The sequence below is a fragment of the Taudactylus pleione genome, unplaced genomic scaffold (genome assembly GCF_031769625.1).
Source record: "Taudactylus pleione unplaced genomic scaffold, aTauple2 ptg000179l, whole genome shotgun sequence".
NCBI lineage: Eukaryota > Metazoa > Chordata > Amphibia > Anura > Myobatrachidae > Taudactylus > Taudactylus pleione.
In genome coordinates, this window is record NW_028284581.1 from 13,988,418 (window position 1) to 14,002,110 (window position 13,693).

Below are 13,693 nucleotides of genomic sequence, written 5' to 3' on the forward strand. Positions count from 1 at the left end.
TTAGACTCTTCGGCAATCCAGCAGGCACAGCGCGCAGCACCTCCGGGCACCTTTGGTGCCCGGAGCTTGCGCTCCACTGGAACCACCCTCCCTATGCCCCTGGGTAGCTGCTTTCACAGAGTTTAAACTGAAAACATGTTAACTAGCTTAAAGCTCACCTGCCAACTGACTTATGGATTTTCAAGGCAAGGCAGTCACCAAATATATATATGGTGTGGTATAATCAGGGGCGTAGGGTGGGTGGTTCCAGTGGAGTAGAAGCTCCGGGCGCCAAATAGGTCAGAGGGCGCTGGCTGCAGCTGGAGTCTGACTTCGGCATTTATTTAATAGTTAACAGAGACTGTCGGATGCAGCCGCCAACAACAAGTTCAAAATGTGCAGAGACGGGCTCAAGCTCCTCCCTGCTGTCCGTTTCCCTCCCAGCTTGCCTACTCCACTGCCTTAGAGAGAGTAGCAACAGTAGCTTGTGGATATCAGCAGAGAGAGGCAGTGCTATAAGCACACAGCAGCCCTGGCACAGCCCCTCCCTGCCCAGACATGCCCCCTGTAAGCCCGTGGAGGGAAATATCCCATTTATCATGGGTGAGGTGAGAAGCTGATACACCCAGCACACGATCAAGGTAATTTCTCTCAGCTAAGCTAAACTCTCTCCACATCCCTGCCCTCAGTAACAGGTCCTTACATCACATGAAATCTCCACATCTGTCGACATTATCACCATGTGGACATTACATCATCAACATAATAACTGCCGACATAATATGCGAACCTAGCTGTGATTGCAGCTATTGCATCTGCCACAATTACCTGTATTTTGTAACAACAAACACAAAATGTCAGCTGCTCAATCAATCTGGCAATATTATTCAGGTGCATGAAAGGAAGGGGTCATACCAAGTAGAAAAAAGAGGGGAGTTTAAACCCCTATTGTTCCTCAGCACACTGAATTATACTTGCAACAATATATGAAAACTTTATGGTAATCGGAATTCAGAGATAATAGTTGCATGCATTTGCAAATGCATGGGAAGCTGCTAGGTCACATCACGGCTTCTCTGTTACTAGCAGTCCCTAACACTAAGCGTCCGGGGAGCAGGGCACCCCAAAAAATGTCATCAGTATGTGTCTTTTATGTTCCATGAACCTGATATATAATTTCCTGGTGGTGTGCCCCACATATTGTAGGCCACACCCACAGTCCATCACATAGATAACATAATCCGATCTACAGTTGAGAATATTCTCGATCAGAATTCATACTGATGAATTCCAGAAGAAATTTTCTGTATAGACGCATGACGGACTGTCAGAAAGGTAACATAGGTCAAATTAAAATGAAAGCAATCGAACAGGTGAAAAGTACTATGAGAGGCGGTGATAGATACTACAAACTGTGTAGAAGAGAGGCCTTCTGGATCTATAGTCTTAAAACTCTAAGTCCAGGAGGTCTCAACGACTCAATTGAACTAAACAATGTATAGAACACTACCTCTATTGATGATGATTATTATAATTCTACTTTTTATATATATACTTTTCTATCTTTTTGGGAATTGTGATTATCCTTATCTCCTCCTCTCTGCCCCCCCGTAGGTGTGATTTTCTGGGTTATAAATGATACTATCTTCTATATAAAATATGAACCCCATATGTACACTTATGCGTATGTGTATGTACTTATATATATGTATGTATAGATGTGTATATACATATATATTCTCCCTGCATATTTCTATGATCGTTTTGTATAAAACTTTTTATATAAATTTTATTATTATATTTTACATTCTATACTTTATAGGTTATTGCGGATTATTATTTTAAATGTGGCGTATTCAGGTATCTGAGCTAGTAATCTCTCTCTCTTAGAGATTTATATACGTACTGTATATGTTGGTTTAAAGATGACTGAATTATTATACCAGTCTCCACTCAGGTGATAAGTTATTCATCAGTAGTACTAACATTGGATCATAGCTGCTGGAACGCACAAATGTTACCAGCCGGACTTAATTGTGAAAAGGAGCAGATTCTGTGCACTTAGAAAGTAAAAATATGAGTAACAGCTGAGCAAAATGGCTGCTGGAACGCATAAACAATCACTTGTGGATTACAGAACAGGAAGTAGCATATAAAAGAAAAAAAAAAGACTGCTGGAACGCACAAGTGATGTCATCTGGAACGCAAAAACAGGAAGGGGCGGGGCTTAAGCCCGCGATTTACACAGTTGACACAGTTGCTTCAGTTTAATCACTTAACATCCAATCAAGGTGCTATAAGATGGAAATAGAGTCATTCTGTCTGAGGAAGCCCCTGATGTATACCACAAGGCATGGAAACGAGTTGCAGACTCCAGCTCCACATTATCATCCACCAATACAGGGCGCTCTGTCGGATCAGCTTTACTGTGAGTAATCTTACTAAAAACCACTCTCAATGAATACTGCTATCTGGGCAATAATTAGACTTTTTGCCAATTATTTTCTGCATACAAAGTGGATGAATGATAGCTGAAATTACGCTTACCCGGCTGGACATTATATACCATTAAGAGTTATGGGAAGATCCCTATCTCTCCATGAGAAATTTTTCAACTATTAAATGGACAGAAAACATAAGAAACCGTGTATTTACACATATCTATGATCAAGTCCCTTTCAGCCATCAAGGACAAAAAGTACTGCTACACAATTGGTCCTTGACCCAACAAAATGTTATAGATTAAAATACACTTGGAACCTTGAAGTGTTATTTTTCTGGGATATAAGCCAGATGAACGTCCAGTGGTCTGTGGAGTTGTTTTATGTATATTATTCACTTCCACAATACAGCAACAATGTGGAGGTGTTGGCGGCCTACTATATCTTGTGGCTGATCTATAATATATGCTCAGATATTAACCTGATATTTTAGAAAACAATTTTATATACTGTAATTTATGTAAATTGTATTGTATTTTTGTGTGCTTATATATGGCCAGTTGTATGTGACATTAAATTGTATTTGTTATTATTAACCTAAAGGGTCTCCAGTCAGCAGCGCTTTTTATTATTCTATTTTTTGGCTATCACCCCACACTAGTCAGCTCAGGCCGGGAATCCCTGGAAAGATCCCCACAATAAAGGGGTCCCCCCTCTCCAGGGTGCCTCAGGCCAGGGCTGAGGGTCATCCCTGAATTGTTGATGCGGGGTTGATAGTGTTAAATAATTGATATAAATAATATTGTCTTTTACAGGGGACTAGAGGTCCAAGCAAGCCTCCCCCACATGGCGATACTTGGAGTACCAGCATGTGGGACAATAAGGGCCCGCTGGTACCTTTAGTCCCCCTGCAAAATAAATATTAACATAATGACATGACACACACAGGTTGTATTATATTATTACCAGAGCTGTTGCTAGACTTTTGCTCTGTGCCAGAAAGTGCATTGGTGCCCCCCCCTGCTTTACATAGGGACAGTGGGGCACATCCAAAAAAAAGGGGTGTGGTCTCATGGGAAAGTGGCATGACCACACAATAGTACCCCCAATTTAAATGACACCACACAGTAGTGCCCTTTTATGCTATGCCACCCAGAGTACCCTTCATCCTATTCGCGTTATGCCACACAGTAGTACCCTATACACGTTATTCCACACAGTAATGCCCCTTACACATTATTCCACTAAAAAATGCCCCATACACATTATGCCACACATTAATGCCCTTACACATTAGGCCACACAGTAATTATCCTTACACATTACACTACACAGTAATGCCTCTTACCCAATATGCCACACAGTAGTGTCCCTTACACATTTTTCCACATAGTAATGCCCCTTTACAGGGAGCAGGGGGGAAAGTTGCAGTGTGCAGGACTATCATACTTGCACTGGGGACAATTACAGGGTGCAGGGGATCAGTTACAGCATACAGTGGTGCAGTTGAAGGTGGGTGCACTTATAGCGTGCGGGGGTACAGTTGCATGGGGGTGTCAGTTGCTTGGGTGACAGTTACACAGTGCAAGGGTGGAAGTTACAGAATGCAGGGTGAAAGGTCGTGGTGCAGGGGTGGCAGTTACAGGGTGCAGGGTGTAGGAGGGCGCACTTTCAGGGTGCAGGGGTGTCACTTGCATTAGGGGTAATTACAGGGTGCAGCAGTGGAAGTTGCTGGGGTGCAGTCACAGTGTGCAGTGGGGACAGTTGCATGGTGCTGGGAGGGCAATTGCAGGTGGGACAGTTTTGCTGTACAAGGGTGAGAGGTTCAGGGGTGGCAATTGAAGGGTCCAGGTGTGAAACTTACAAGGTGCTGAGGTGGAAGGTGCATGTTGCAAGGGTTGAAGGAACAGCGGAGGGCATCTGTTTGCAACCATTCATTCCTAAATTTCAGCATCACCCCCCAGCCTTGCACTCCCCTCTATCTGCTGCTTCACTAAAAGGGTTTGGTGACCAGGGGAGAGGGGGTTACTTACTGCAGACAGGACTATGCTGCTGCAGAGGGAGCTAACAGCCGCTCAACTCAGGAGGAGGAGAACAGAGTAGGGATGGCCATCGAGGAGTGGAGCAGAGCTAAAGATGATGCACCCACGCAGTCAGGAGCCTTGTCTCACGAGAGGACAGTCTCCTCTCGTGAGTTCAGAAGCTCAGCGCTGCTTCACACTGCGGGCTTCTGAAAGGCGCTGGCGGGCTGCCAGTGCTTGTCATACAACAATAATCAGTGAGCCTGGGGGTAGAGCCACATACATCCTTCGGTCCCACAGTCCAGCCGGCTAGTGTGAAGGAGCCACCACTGGGCGCACCACTAGTAGAAGCATACTAGCGGACGTCCGGCAAATGGACATTGCGGAGGCGGCTGGTTCCGCCCCTGGCCTGGAGCATCCTGTACTCCCTGCGGAAACCGCCCTAGTTACAGCTCTGATTATTACACAAACATTTCATACATTTACACACTCACGCACTCACACTACTTACTTACTTACCTTGTCCATTGTGCCAGTCTGTCGCTTTGTCCAGAAGATTCTCTGTTCGCTGTAAGAAAAAATCCATACTCACCCACCCCTTGGTTCAAGTCTCTATTACATTTACCCCCATATTGGCTTTGCAAATCAATGTTTTATTTTTATAATAATAATTAATAACATGCTATAAACCTGCTCAAATACAGCTTTATTATTATTATTAATATTATGGTTAATTTATTGCTTTTAGAAATCAGCATTATTCATGATTACATGTACACAGCTAACAATGGTAACTATTGACACTTCCAGGGCCAGTGCTACGGTGTTCGAAGCCACCCTGCAAACTATAAATTTGCGCTCTCCCACATTTTTTTAAATTAAAGGTGCGTGGTCTCACAAGAAAGGAGCATGGCCACACAATAGTGCCCCCAATTCAAATTAAGACACACAGTAGCACAATCTTATTCACATTACACAGCACCAGTGACGTGCAGTGAGGTCCATGGCTGGGGAGGCACACATGGAGATGGGTCGGAGTGCTGGGAGCCTGTCTCACTACCTACTTACTGTAACTCTCCCCTCACTACACTAAACTTCAGTGTCCATTGATTCTCCTACCCTGCATCTCTGTGTCTTCTCTTGCTACTGCTGACTGAGCTGAGTGAGCTCCGATCTCTCAACACTGCAGTTCACTTCCTCGTCACATGACACATCCAAGGTGTCCATCATGGATCAAGGCACACACCCAATACCAGAGGCATGCCTCTATTAGCTCTCTCTCTCTGCAGCTTACTGCCCGTCGTGTAGCCCTGCCCCCAGCTCTGCAAGCAGTGTCTGACTATACAGAAGCTAGTCTGAGCTGTTGCTGCCTCATCTCTCATCTCCATGCAGTCCCAGGGAGCTCAACAAAGCTGGTGAGTGTTAACTATAAATTACAATAAACAAAGATGTTTATAAGCAGTGGCATCTCCAGGGGTGGGACTGCAGCGCAGTCCAAAATTCAAATAGGGGACCCACATCAACTGCCAGTGAGTCCCAGCTATCTATGTTTGGCAGCATTTGAAATGGTAGTTGATGTGGTTCCCCTATTTGAATTTTGAACTGCTCTGCAGCCCCACCTCTGGAGCCGCCACTGTTTACAAGTTATAAATATCTTTGTTGTATTATTCTAATCATTTCTATATCAAATCTCAGGAGTATGGCGGGAGGCTCTGCATTCCCTGCCTACCCTGACTGCACATCCCTGCACAGCACATAGTGCCCCTGATTCACATTACACCACATAGCAGTGACCTTCATTCATGTTAAAACACACACAGTAGTGCCCCTTATACACAATGCCCACAGTGACAGTAGTGCCCCTTATACACAATGCCCACAGTAGTAGTGTCCCTGATGCAATGCCCACAGTAGTAGTGTCCCTTACATATAAAGACACACAGCCACACACAACACTGTACTTACCAGTGTGGCCATATTGGTGTATAACTATTGTGGTAATTCACCTATTTACATCATTCTAGGGAGTTCATTATTGAAAGGTAAATATATACAGTATATACAGTCAAGTGCATAAATATTGGGACATTGACAGAATTTTCATATTTTGGCCTCTATTCACCACCACAATGGCTTTGAAATGAAACAAACAAGATGTGCTTTAACTGCAGACTTTCAGATTAAATTTGATGGTAATTACATCCAAATCAGGTGAACGGTGTAGGAATTACAATGGTTTCTATATGTGCCTCCCGCTTTTTAAGGGGCCAAAAGTAATGGGACTATCAACTCAAAAGCTATTTCATGGAAAGGTGTGGGCTATTCCCTCGTTATTTCATTATCAATTAAGTAGGTAAAAGATCTGGAGTTGATTCTAGGTGTGACATTTGCATTTGGAATCAGTTGCTGTCGACTCTCAATGTGAGATCCAAAGAGCTGCCACTATCAGTGAAGCAAGCCATCATTAGGCTGAAAAATCAAAACAAACCCATCAGAGAGATAGCAAAAGCATTAGGTGTGGCCAAATCAACTGTTTGGAACATTCTTAAAAAGAAAGAACGCAATGGAGAGCTCAGCAACACCAAAAGACCCGGAAGACCACGGAAAACAACTGTGGTGGATGACAGATTAATTATTACCCTGGTGAAGAAAAACCCCTTCACAACAGTTGGCCAAATCAAGAACACTCTCCAGGAGGTAGGTGTATATGTGTCAAAGTCAACAATTAAGAGAAGACTTCACAAGAGTGAATATAGAGGGTTCACCACAAGATGTAAACCATTGGTGGGCCACAAAAACATATTAGAGTTTGCCAAACAACATCTAAAAAAGCCATTACAGTTCAGGAACAACATCCTATGGACAGATGAGACAAAGATCGACTTGTACCAGAGTGATGGGAAGAGAAGAGTATGGAGAAGGAAAGGAACTGCTCATGATCCAAAACATACCACCTCATCAGTGAGGCATGGTGGTGGTAGTGTCATGGCGTGGGCATGTATGGCTGTCAATGGAACTGGTTCCCTTGTATTTATTGATGATGTGACTGCTGACAAAAGCAGCAGTATGAATTTTTAAGTGTTTCGGGCAATATTATTTGCTCATATTCAGTCAAATGCTTCAGAACTCATAGGACGGCGCTTCACAGTGCAGATGGACAATGACCCGAAGCATACTGCAAAGCAACCAAAGAGTTTTTTAAGACTAAAAAGTGGAATGTTATGCAATGGCCAAGTCAATCCCCTGACCTGAATCCGATTGAGCATGCATTTCACTTGATGAAGGCAAAACTAGAGGGAAAATGTCCCAAGAACAAGCAGGAACTGAAGACATTTGCAGTAGAGGCCTGGCAGAGCATCACCAGGGATGAAACCTATGCCTGTGGGGGGAGCGATCACTCTGATCGCACCCCCCACTGGCTATGCGCCGGGCTGAGGGGCTCACAGTGCCCCCTCCCCAGCGGCGCTGCAAAAATGTTTTTTTTTTTCCCTTTTTTTCTAAGGGGGCATGGCCACGCCTCCTACAATGGGGCCACGCACCCTTCTACCCCCGGGCCCGGCACGGCTCTCGACGCCCCTGCCGGGTTCAGGGGGGCCCACACCGCACACCCTGCAGCCATACTTTTTAATACACTTCTCTGAAGTCCCACATCCTCTTGAGAGGCACTACACAAACGCCTGGAAAATGGCTGCCGCGGTAGGGAAATCGCCAGAAAAATGGATGCCGCGGCATTGTCCCGGTTACCTACGCATGCGCAGTAGACTCCTGGCACAGACTAGCTGTCAGTGCGTGACGGCCACCAGAGAGAGAGGAGGGGGCCCGGACGGGGAGTGAACAAGGACCCCCTCCTCTCTTAACACCCCTGTGGTCACTGTTATATTTTCTATCAAGATGAATACCTAATTTTTATGTTTTTAACAAAAAATGGCATATATTTCATTTTCATCATTTTGATGCATCCAAAAGCTGCTACATGAGACAGTTGACTCTAGCTGTCGCATTATAGACACAGCACCAGCTAGTATTCTTTTCAGGGATTAAGATCTATTTTATAACATAAGTAGTAGTACAGCTGAAGAAAAGGAAGATAAGGCAGAAGCCTGATCTGCATGAAAATATCTTACAGTACTGGAAAGTATATGATGAGTCTTATGAACACTGCTTTCTCCTAAACACTACTTGTTTATTGTTATAAATAACAAAGATTGACCTCTAACAAATTTAGGCAACTCTGTATACTAAGTACATTATGAGTATTTGTCAAAAGGTTTTTGTTTAACTATTCTTGTTCAAGGATGCAAAAAAGTTTAATTCAAACAATCCCCACCCCATGCATTCTTCACAGTCACCCACAGTGTAAATTGTAGTTGCTCACATAGATTCTCTGTTCTCTTGTTTTCTTTTACATAAAGCCACACAGATTGTTTTCTATCCCCTGTGTCTCCAAAGCTGCAAACTGGATGGAATAAGTGATAAGAAAAATGTGGTCATGTTTTTCCTCATGCTATCTCTGGCCCTGACACTACTTTCTTTTCAACAAGTTTAGACACAATGGAATGTAATTAAGGGCAGCTTCACTGGCGTGCCTTGGAATGACCATTATTCCATCTGTTTTGTGCCCATTGAACTTTGCATCTATCTTTTGTGTTAGATACTTTATTTTTGTTTCTGTTGTGTTTATAATATACACAGTGTAGAAACAATTCTTCCATTGTTCTAGAGACAACTACACAGAGTGGTTGCAGCATATTGTAGTTGTATAAAGAAGAGTATTTAAATATAATTAATATGGAATGGATCTCTGATTTCAATATTCTTTTTTTTTCATATCTAAAAAATGTTTTTGATATGGGGATAGAAACCTCTGATAATAAAAACAAATTTCAGGAATTCTAGAGGAACATTAAGTGATTTCAGGTTCTATTCAGCAATGGGCAGCACAGATGGTGTAATGGTTAGCATTACTGCCTCACAGCACTGAGGTTGTGGGTTTGATTCCCATTACAGTCCTAACTGTGTGGAGTTTGTATATTGTCCCTGTGCTTGCGTATTTTCACTATTTGGCAAAGGGTTAACAGGAGAGAGAGAGAGAGAGAACTGAGATAACAGAAATTGAAAAGAGAAAGGGAAAAATGGCAGTTGTTCTATGTGGTGTACCGTAGAACAACTGATCTTCCCCCTTTCGCTTTCCAGTTTCACAAAACATGCTACTGTATAATATAAAACATAACGTGGCCTATGTACTAATAATCGTGGAACTGGCACGATTATTAAAGTTCTGTTACTTTAATTTAACTTTAATGAAAATATCCCTGCTGTGTACTAAGGGAAGCGCGCTGTAACAGCAATCAGAGCCGTAACTACACTTTTAGGTGCCCTGGGCCAGAAAAAGCATTGGCGCCCTCTGCACCCTAAAAAGTGGTGTGGCCTCATGGGGAAGGGGAATGACAAATCTGATTTTTCCTGTACAATAATAAAGGGGTACAGATCCTGTTTTACCACTGTTATCTAGGTGTCACTGCCAAATACAGTGTGAATCCAATGGCTGCATTGATGATACATTTTAATTATGTAGTATAACTCACCAGCTCTAGATGTAGGAGAGCGCTGTTGAAGCTGCACCTGCAGCAGGATTTGTCCATCAGAACAGCCATGCACAAGCCTGGAGCCAGCAGTGTAGATCACCGACTGAAGGTATAGAAAGAGTGCTATCTGTAGTGTATATGCAGCAAATATTACCAGCGGGGAGATCTGTGTATGTACCCTGCGCAGGCAGCTGAACTCACCAGCAAAGGTACTCCAGGTGTGCTGCTAACACCTGCATTGGGAATTGGCTGTGTTCAGGGCTTCTATCAGAAATTGTGGGTCAGATAGCTCCATGTGTGAGATAAGAAAAAGTAAGGAGAGGATTTAGGCGCATAAACTCTATTGTAGCCGACCGTCACTAAATGTTGCTCCCTCTGATGCCAACTCCAAAGCCACAAACAGACAGTGGATTATAATAAAATTTTAATTTTACTTCAATTTAAATATATATAATTAACATAAACAGATATCAGAAGTTTGGCAGAGCCACATAATTCAGCGCCAGGGGAACCGGGAGAGATCCATAGGTGAACTCATAATCTCCAAATTCAAAGGCGGCCACCTTTGATCCCCCTCTGGTGTACCGACCTGCTCAAATATCAAGGAGACAGACCACAGCTGACCTCAGACAAGGATACTAACGACGGGAGCCAGAAATTAATTAATATCGATATTGCTCCCTGGTATATGACATACTGCACAGGATTGTATACCTGATATTGCAAACACCCACTGTAACTGTATACAGGATAACTGGTTACAGGGACAATGAGCGGCTAAGCATCCAGATCTGTCTCTCAATAGGTGGGCTTATCGGGGTCTCTTGACCAATCACTTCCATAATTTTCACTACTTTCAGGCTCTATTCATTGTTTTTTAGCAGACTGCTGATTACGGGCCACAAGACACCATTTGCCTATGGAATCCTATTAATGTATATTGGCCCCAAATATGGTGATTTTTTTTGGGTGTCATAACCAGGCACGCCAAGAGCCGTGCGGGGCCCGGGTAAAAAGAGGGCGTGGCCTAATAGTGGGAGGTGTGACCATGCCCCCTTAGGAAAAAAGCCAGTGGGGGGAGCGATCAGTGTTATCACTCCCCCCACAGGCATAGGAGACTGCTGCGGCTGCTGCTTAGAGGCCGCGAGCAATCTCCCACTAGTGCAGCCCAGCACACAGCAGCGTGTGCTGGGCTGCTGTGATGTAAGAGGGAGGTGGGAAGGGGAGGGGGGTGCGGCACCAGACTAGGGCCCTCGCCGGCCCCCCCAGCAAGCCCAGGCCCAGGTAATTAGTACCCACTCTCCCCCCTCTCGGCAGGCCCGGATTTCCCACAAGGCAACCTAGGCTCTCGCCTAGGGCCCCACAAGTCCCAAGGGGCCCGAGGAGGGCCCCTTTTGACTTGCGGGGCCCAGACGGGCCCCTTTTCCCCAAGAAATCTGGCCAGTCAAAATGCTCCCAGAGGAGCACTGTACAAGTACTGTGTGACATCATAATGTCACGAGGACCCTCTTGTAGAGTCCTGCTGCGGCACCACTGTCTGCATTGTCACAGAGTGACTGTGCATAAGAGGGAAGACGAGGGTCACCAAGTCCTCCGACCAGCCCCATCCAGCTCCAGCCCACCCCCAGCACAGCAGCTTCTGCCACTGACTGCCAGGCTTGCAGAGGGGCAGGCCAAGGCAGAGTCTGGCTGAGTGTGACAGTGACCGAGAATCCAGATCTCAGGGAATCACAGCAGCCAGGCAGGTAGGGTCAAGTACTGTGCTATTCTCAACTACTCTAACAGGACTGCCTTATATTAGAAGCATATAATAATATACATTATGATGATCATGACATTATTAGTATTATTAGTACATCAATCCAGGATGATGGTATTTTCATGTTAGGTACTTGTAATATACTATACTATAATGCAGTCCTGTCCACTCCCCACCTACCATTACAAAAATAAATCCTATAGTGTACTTTAAAAAAAAAGGGGGGGGTGTAATGGTGATGACTCATCCCTATCATTGTACTCAGCTGAGCACAGTCACAAACAATACCGGGGGCATGGCCACACCACAGCCCCCACTTCAGATGCCACCTCGCAGCCACCTTCTAATCCTTAGCACTTCTCAGGCTTATGTGATGTATTCAGTGGATAATGAGGAGTAAAACCTTAGGGTATTAGGTTTAGATTGGGTTTTGGCATTAGGGATAAGGTATTATGGTTGGTGTATCAGTTTGGGTTAGGGTATTAGGGTCAGATTAGGTGTTTGAGTTGGGGTATTAGGGATGGTGTAGGGTTTAGTGGTTAGGGTATTAGGGTTAGAGGTTATGGTTAGGGTCAGGTTTGAGCTTAGGGTTGAGTTAGGGTCAGGATTAGGGTAGGGATGCTTTGCATGAATCAGGAATGCAAATAAAGTGCTATGGATTGTTTGAGGTAGGGGTTCCCCAAACTGGTATCTTGCCTAGGGCCCCATGAGGTCTAAATCCGGCTCTGCCTCTCCGTGCCCCTGGTCATAACACCACACTGATCCTTGCTGTGCAAATAAGTACCTGAAGATTATGTGTCTATGTAGTTTTTTATTCAATGAACAGTAGTTTAAGAGACAGTTTTTTGCAACATAGTTGCTGAAATTAGTTAAGCTGGCCATACACCTACACGACCAGCATAAGATCCGATTCATCATACGATTTCCCTCGACTCCCTGGCAGTCCTGGCAGCATGTTTGTTGTTTTTCTTAGCACAGGATCTGTTGTAAGGTCGATCCTGTGTCTCACAGGCTCATAAGGGAAACAGTCATTGAAATGACTTGAATTGCTGCACGATGGATCGCATGAACAAAATAAACGGCACAATCTGCACACGATACGATGGAACAGATGGGCTGCACATCTGATCATAACATCCGATTATAGGAGCTGCGGTAGCACGCATCAGATCGTATCTTACTAAAATAATACACGATTTCACAAGATCCATCTTATGACTCATCGAAAATCGGGCAATCGGCCCGAAATCGTGCAGGTGTATGGCCAGCATTACTCCATTGGGAGCTACGGACATCATTAAACACACTTTCCCATAGAACAAATCGGATTTGGAATATGAACCCATTCAGCAGCCCCTACATTATCATTTTTCACTGGGACTGAGACATTTAAGAATCGGTACACACATTTTTTATATCGATTCTAAGTTCCATATGCGCATATGTGGTATTTTTATAGTGGCAACAAGGGTATTATATTGTAATTGTGTGCTATGTACTTATATTGTGATATCTGCTTAATTTAATTATATATTTTTCAATGTAAGTAAAATTCTAATTTTATTATAATCCACTGTCTGTTTGCACTCTCTCCACTTGTTTTTGTATTTCTACTTCAGGGTCCATAGGGTGTCCACAGGATACCTTGGTATAGGCGATGGCGGCAGACATCCAAGCACCGCAGAGTTACATTTTCAGCCTCCCAGGATGCACTGGGATCCCTCTCCTATACCCCGCCTCCCAGCCTCAGGCCACTCAGTTTTCGTCGGTGCCTGGCCGGACCAGTTGCACCGTACAGAGGGGGGTCTTTTCAAGGCCCCTGAAGATTTCTTCGCAGCTGTGGCTGCACAACTAGAGAGCTCCAGCATAGGACAGTCAGTATTGACGTCCATGCTGTCACTCCTACAC

At 44.3% G+C, this 13,693-nt stretch overlaps 1 protein-coding gene across 1 annotated transcript in view; it reads left to right on the plus strand.

The window, feature by feature from the left end:
* Positions 1-534: 534 nt before the first annotated feature.
* The window catches only part of PARD6G (par-6 family cell polarity regulator gamma), a 156,223-nt gene continuing 143,064 nt past the window's right edge, over positions 535-13,693 (plus strand). Inside the window, exon 1 of the mRNA XM_088475879.1 lies at positions 535-620. The gene's annotated coding sequence lies outside the window, so the exon portion shown is untranslated. The remainder of the gene's footprint in view (positions 621-13,693) is intronic.